Consider the following 7,194-nt stretch of genomic DNA (forward strand, 5'->3'; position numbering starts at 1 on the left):
ATGAGGGAGTGATAGAAGAGATGGAGTTGGAACTACCTGATTACACGAATTCGAGTGAAGATGTCGTTGTGGAGCCACTTGACCAGATGGAAGATGACGAAGAGGAGGAGCATGCACCATCTTGGGAGGATCAGTTTGGTGATGAATTGGTGGGTTTACCAGTTTTTGACGAACATGCATAATTCGACCCTGTTGGCGATCTTATATATTTAGAAACACTAATCATGTGGAAGCCAACAATGGAGATCAAAACGTCACCAGAAGAAGAAAAAGAAGAGGATGTGGCAACAACGGAGGACGATCAGAATATGGTGGTAGTTGAGTCGCCACATCATATGATGTTTAGCAGGTATGTGAATGAGCTAGATAGTGGATCGCCACAAAAATCGACAAATCCGCAGAAGAGGGCGCGAAAGTGCTCGGATCAGCACGTTTTGAGGGTTCAAAAATGGTACATTAAGAGTTATAGGAGAACACTAAAATGCAAATATAACCATTTTCCTCATTATATTACACGTATTAGGTTTGGTCCGGGTAAGTTTAAGTACTGGTGGTCCGACCCGTTTGAATGTTTTAAAATTATTTTAAGTTTCACTATGTGTTATTTGTTTAAATATGTTGAAAGGGTGGATTTAAACGGGTTAGACCAGGGTTGGATAAAAGAAAAGCCTCCTAATTGAAATTTCGGGAGCGAGTCTGGCTGAAGACTCTTCTGTAAACTTAGCGCTTCCTGGGAGGCAACCCGGTAGAATGTTTTTGTTTTACTTTTATTTTTGTTTTGGGTTTTTCTTGCTTTCTTGTGCTGGCTGTTTCGTGGTTTACTTTCAGGTTGCTTTGGAAATGCTATTGGATGATTGATGATACATGGTTTGATTCAAGTGTGGGGAGACTATTTGCTTATAGATTGCCGCTTTCGTTCGTAAGTGACAGCTTGGTAGAGAGCACTGGAGTGTGAGGCTTTCGTTCGAATTGGAGGGCATGGGACACGCCTCGCGTGGCAATATCGTCATATTTACCAGGAGAGTCTGTTTCACTTTACTTATATTTGAATGTGCTTTAATTTTTGTCTTTTTCCTGTCTCATTGAGGACAATGTGACATTTAAGTGTGGGGATGGGAAACTGACGTTTTTATATTAAAAAAATCAAAAATTTTAAAAAAATAATAATAATAATAAAAAGTTCAAAAAAATAATAATAAAAAAATGAAAAAATGTCCCGAATTTTTATTGAATTTTTTTGCAAATAATGGAAAATGATAGAAAAATTTGAGATTGGTTTTTTTTAAAACTATTATTATATATGAGATTAAATAAAGATAACGCACTAAGCTTGGGATGTGTCGGTAGGCTCAACTAGCTTTGATAGTCCTCTTTAGCAAATTTTATATATCTAATTATTTGAAAAAACGTGAAACCGAATTTCGATGCTTAGGGAGGATTACCATAATCTAAAAACTTTGAGATGGTAAGACTTAGATGATTTCAAATCATCACACCATCACATGTCCATCTTTTTATGAGCTTAAAAAATAATTATATAATTTAGGGTGATATAAAAAACAAAAAAAAAAAGGAAAAAGGAAAAAAAATATGTTATGAAAGTTATGAGTATTCCAAAAATTGGTTCGAAAAGCGAAAGAAAGAGAAAGTTTTGTATTGTAAAATGCCAAAGAAGCATTCTCAATGTTAGAAAAAGAGGCCAAAGTGCACATACTAGACGGGACTTAGAGTTTACGTGTTACCAAGGGGATAGTGACTCTGAGGATACACTATTGGGGCTCGAAGGTTCTTAGTCAATAAATATCAAATTAAGGATTTATAGGACAAAGCCCAATAATATTTAGGTATGCTCACATGACCATTCATCCATCAAATTTCGCCGAGTGCATCTAATTAGTACCATTAACGAGTCCTTGGCTTATGGTGATTTGTCAAACCATTATGCTTTGATTCTAAATTTTCTAGCTCTCTTTGTCTTAGATGGGGTAGGTGTAGCTGTGATTTTTGAACTTAAAAATGCAATTGGGGGCTTGATAGGCTGGTGGCTGGGTTTAAGTGGACAACAATATCGGCAATTGCGGTTTTTGCGTTTATCAATGCTTAAAAGATAACCTATATGTTTTAAAGATCGGTCTTGAATTATGATTCCATTGCAAAATACTTTTTCAGGGACGAAAAAGGTTTAAGTGTGAGGATATTTTATATGGGCTAAATTATATATAAAAATTATAACTATTCCTCACACTTTTGAGTGGCTTTAAAGTCGTTTTTTATAAAAAAAAAACTCCGTCTAATTGGTTCATATTTGTTTTTAAAAGAGTTGAAGTGACAACGAGCTAATATAAAATGTTTTGAACTAAATTTACGACCAATGAACAAAAATAATTAAAGTTAATTGACACCATGAAAATCAAATAGTTAAATTGTGAATTTGAAATTAATAACTAAGTTTTAGTGAAGTTACGTTAAGAAAAGAACAAAAAAAAAGAAGTATAATTAAATGAAATCAATTACAATCATTATTAGAATTAATATATTGACATAATATTTCTGTTTATTTGAAGTTTTGTGAAGAAGCAAGAAACTAAGTGGGCCCACATGATTAGAGATCCAAAGAAAAGAAATAATGGGCTGGAGTAATATTCTATGATTTACTCTGCCAATGAAAAAAGAGAAACAGATTGGTGCACAAGAAAGTAAGTCGGTGGACAATTGGTTTTAAAAACGGGTCTTGAACAACAAGAAAATGAGAGGGCAGATTGGGACGAAGTGAAAAGGAGGGGCCGCCCCTGTGGTAGTTTGTAATCCAACTAACAAGCTATCAACCAAGCATGTCTCAAAAAAGTCATTTACCGAAAAGGTATTAAGAAAGCAAGCATCTAGGCATGTCTAACTATTTTTTTAAATGAACCTTAATACTTATTTTTTATTTGTTTCGTTCATTATTATGGTTGGCTAAATATTGTTATACTGCCTGGGTTTGGATGAATACTTTTTAGACTCGTTTTATTTTTGGTCTTGGATTAATATTGATTGGTTCATGCTTTGGTAAAGTTTTTATTTTATTTGGCTATGATGCATATGCGTATTTGGTATTAATTTATTTTCAATTAATTGTTCCATATGCGTCTTTGTGAATGTCTTTCATGTATGGATGCATATTAAGTTGCTTACTGTGTGTTTGTAACTAGTTTATGGTTTATAGTTAACGTATTCCATAGGAATGGTAATTGAGAGTTTAGAGATACCCTGCCACTTGAGAGACCGGGAGGTAATTAAGTGTCGCCTGTTTTGGTCTTTTGTGGGTTTGGGTAGTGATTGCACGGGAGTGAGTTACCCTAGATTCCATTAGATTCTTACAGATTTGAATTATAACCGAATTAAATAGAATACCCCTTTACGCCTTAGGGTGTTTTGTGATTAGAGAGACCGGGAGGTAATTTAATCTTTGGGTATCTTAGCATAGTTAGGTAAGGTGAGACCGAGAGGTGATCCGAACCATTAAATCGTTGAGCTTACATGATATTTAGGGTTCTTAGGTATTGTTGGTGAGACCGGGAGGAGATCTAGCATACTTTAGTTATTCCTTAGTGTCATATTTTTAGAATCCGGTTACCGATCATAAATCCAATTCCGAGAGTTTACGAGTTGACTAGTAGGATTCCTTGCCTAGGTAGTTATTTCTCCTATTTGAGTTCTAAACCGAGTTGTTCGTGTCAGTTTTAGTTTAAGTATTATTTATTTTATAGTTAATAATTAAAAACACAAAAATCAATTCTATTAATTTATTTAAGTTATTAGTCAGAGTCTAGTTTAGTGTCGTTAGTGTCCTTTGGGTTCGATATCCGGAATTCATTAAGCTTTACTATAGTCGATAGGTACACTTGCCTGTCTAGTGGTCTAGCATTAGGAGAGTCTAGATTTATAAATTTAAAACTAGAGTGTCTAAGTTAGGTTAGGTTTTAATAGACCGCGTTTTGCACATTAGCTCTGAACATATATTTTTTAAATATTTTGAAATATGTATTTATTTATTTGAAACTCAAGAAAGCAACATAAGTTTAAGGTGGCGTAGTGGTATTGTTATGTTGTTATCAATAGGTACACCTAGGTTCAAATCTAGTATGGGCTTTATGCAAACAAGATTCGATTGTAAGGGCCTAGACTGGTTTCAAAGCCTGCTTTGCAGAACGAATCTAGATGAAGAACGGTATCACTAGTTCACGCGATCACTGAAAACAAATCGCAATCCTAAATGATTATTTGCATGTGGAGAATTTTTAAAGAGATGCTAAAAAATGAAAGAATATTATTATAAGATTCACAAATCAGTAATGTAAGTCTAACAGATCATATATAGTATGTTATTTCCATGTTTCTAAGGATTTGCGGCTTGTCTTTGTCCCTCCTCCCCTCAGAGCACTGGGGAATATATGTGCTGGTTAGGGGGGGGGGGGGTCCTACTCAAATTTTTATATTTTGTATATATTACATTTTATACTGTAAATTTTGGTTAAAAAATTTTTAAGCCCTCTTATGTTTTTCTATGAGTACCCTATACTCTTACTTTTTCTAAATTCCTAACGCAATCCAATAAAATTAAAACAAGCTCACTCCTACACTCCACATTTGTTAATGCGTATTGATAGAATTAAAAGAAACCCCTAAAATAATAAGATCCTAATTCTTAAACGAAGAAGACGGCAGATGGTTCAAGATTCAAGCGACCATTCAAGTTCCAATCAAATCAGGTTCGTATATACATTTTTCCATAAATGAAAAAAAGGAAATCAGATCGTATGTATTATCTCAACTTGCAAGCCTTCTTAATTTCTTTATGCTATACTAGTTGTCACCCCCCCCCCCCCCCCCGTATTATGGTGTTGTTTTACATTATTCGTTTATAAATTTATATATTTTTTTGGATTTTAATTTTATTTATTGTTAGGAAGTTAATAAAATACTTAAGATTTGATGATGAAATGGTGAGATGTTATAACTCACTTCAAAATCTATTTGGGTTTGGTGAGACCCATAACCCGCATATTTTTTAACTGTAAAATTGTTTCTTAATTATTAATAATACTTTTTTAAAAAAAAATACCATATACTAATTTTTTGTATATCCTTATTTTATAGTATTTCATATCAAATATTTGGTGAGATTAATTTTTAATTAATGGATGTTATAACCCGTTTAAGGACTATCTGGGTTTGGTAAGACCCATACCCGTGAATTCAGATCGAGTGCATGAGAAGCCTTCAATTACAAATAAAGCAATCTGGTAGCTTGATAGAATGTAAGGATTTTTCGTTTATATATAATATTAAGATTTGAGCCTTGCGAGGGCGGGCTTTAAGTTTTTTTCCTTTTTTTTAAATAAAAGTGTTCAATTTCGATTGTTAGTTTCATAATGCACCGACACGGAGAGGATTTAGCCCATAACGAGGTGGGCCAAGGCCCACCGTGCAACCCTGTGCAACCCATATATATAGTGTATTTAATAGCCTTATTTTTTAGTTTAAGCCGTAATGCCCACCTTCCTTTAAACTCAAGTGCCCACCTTTCAAACTCCAAGCCCAAGGAAAAGGCCAAACAAGTTTATATTTTTTTATTTCAAAATTGGATACCTGATTTAAGCATGAAACGTCTTTAATTTGCTTTGCTTTGCCGCTTTGCCTCCTAAGACTAATAGACGATTGAACACTAATCAGCGTGAAGAACGGTACGGAAACACCTCCAAGGTCCACGACTGCACTCTACTGACTCAATTGCATCTAACCGCTGCACCACCGCCGAATATGCTTGTGTTACGTAACCTCGTCTATTTTCTTTATCAGGTACCATCTAACTAACTACTGGACAATTGTCTACCTAATCACTGGACAATTGTCTATTTTTTTAATTGTTATATGTTGTCAGTTTCACAACGGTAGGTCTTAGTGTTTGCTAATAATTAATAGTCCGATCTCTATATAATAAATTAATGATTAAACTTTGTTTCGAACTTATCTTTATATATAATAAATGAAAACATGTTCTGACATGTGTCACTACCATATTCAATTTGCTATTGTGTCACCACCACATTCAATTTTCTAATGTGTTCATCAAATAGCCTACTCACGTCTCTAAGCTTCCCCTGAAGGCTTCCCCTTTACAAACTTCCCATGTAAGCTTCTCTTTACAAACTTCCTCATCACACTTCAGATTCAAATTTAAAACAATAATCCTCTCTCTCTCTGACCCCACACGCTCAGGTTACCATCTTCACTTCATTTTCTTCTAGGTTTTTCACATCCTTCGCATTTATCTTATAATTTTAGGTTTTGTCAATTAGGGTTTTTCTTAATTCGTTGAAAATGATTCTTTTGATTTTTTTTTTGAATTCATCCATTTATTAAATAATATAGTGCTACCCAAGTTAATGCAAAATTATTGACGATTGTACAATTTAAATCAATAATTTTATTAGCTTAAGGTTTAAACGAATTTATTCATGGAACAATTCATTCTTCTTTTATCCTAGGGTTCAAATCTCTAACTTAGTTTTTTGGAGTATTAGTTTTAACATCTCTTTTAGAAATTGAAGTTTTTATGTTATGGAATTATGGTTGCCCTTTGACATACCTGTATACCATATAGTTAGTTATGCTGAGTTGATAATGTTTATTCGCTTTGTATGTTGCTATGCAATTATGATTTTTGTTTTTGTTATGTTTTGTTTATTATTTGTAGAGCCACCATAACACCATCTGTTTTCATTTGTTTCTTCAGAACACATAATTTCCTGAATAGAATTACTTTGCATATGAATGGTATTAACATTATATAGATAAGAAGTATGAGTCAAATTAACCCAGAATTTGGACTGTGATCCATATAGAAAGTTTTATCCATGATAAAAAAGGGTTCATTTTTGTCTTATTTGCCAGCACATGCTACAAAGCCATTAGTCCTTGAATTTTATAGTTAATATACTATTATAATAAATAAAAACCATTGTTATGTCACATGGCACATAATTGTTCAAATTTTTTCCAAATGACATCATGATTGTTCAATTTTGAAAGTCATAATTATATAGTTAAAACAATTAATAAATATATTAAACATTCCATATTAATGATTTATTTATAACTTTATAGAAGTAAATAAATAAATAAAAGTCATAACTATCTAATTAAAAGAAT

Source organism: Bidens hawaiensis, unplaced genomic scaffold, assembly GCF_021521415.1.
Source record: "Bidens hawaiensis isolate Kalapana, Puna unplaced genomic scaffold, B.hawaiensis_p1.1 tig00003540_1, whole genome shotgun sequence".
Lineage (NCBI taxonomy): Eukaryota > Viridiplantae > Streptophyta > Magnoliopsida > Asterales > Asteraceae > Bidens > Bidens hawaiensis.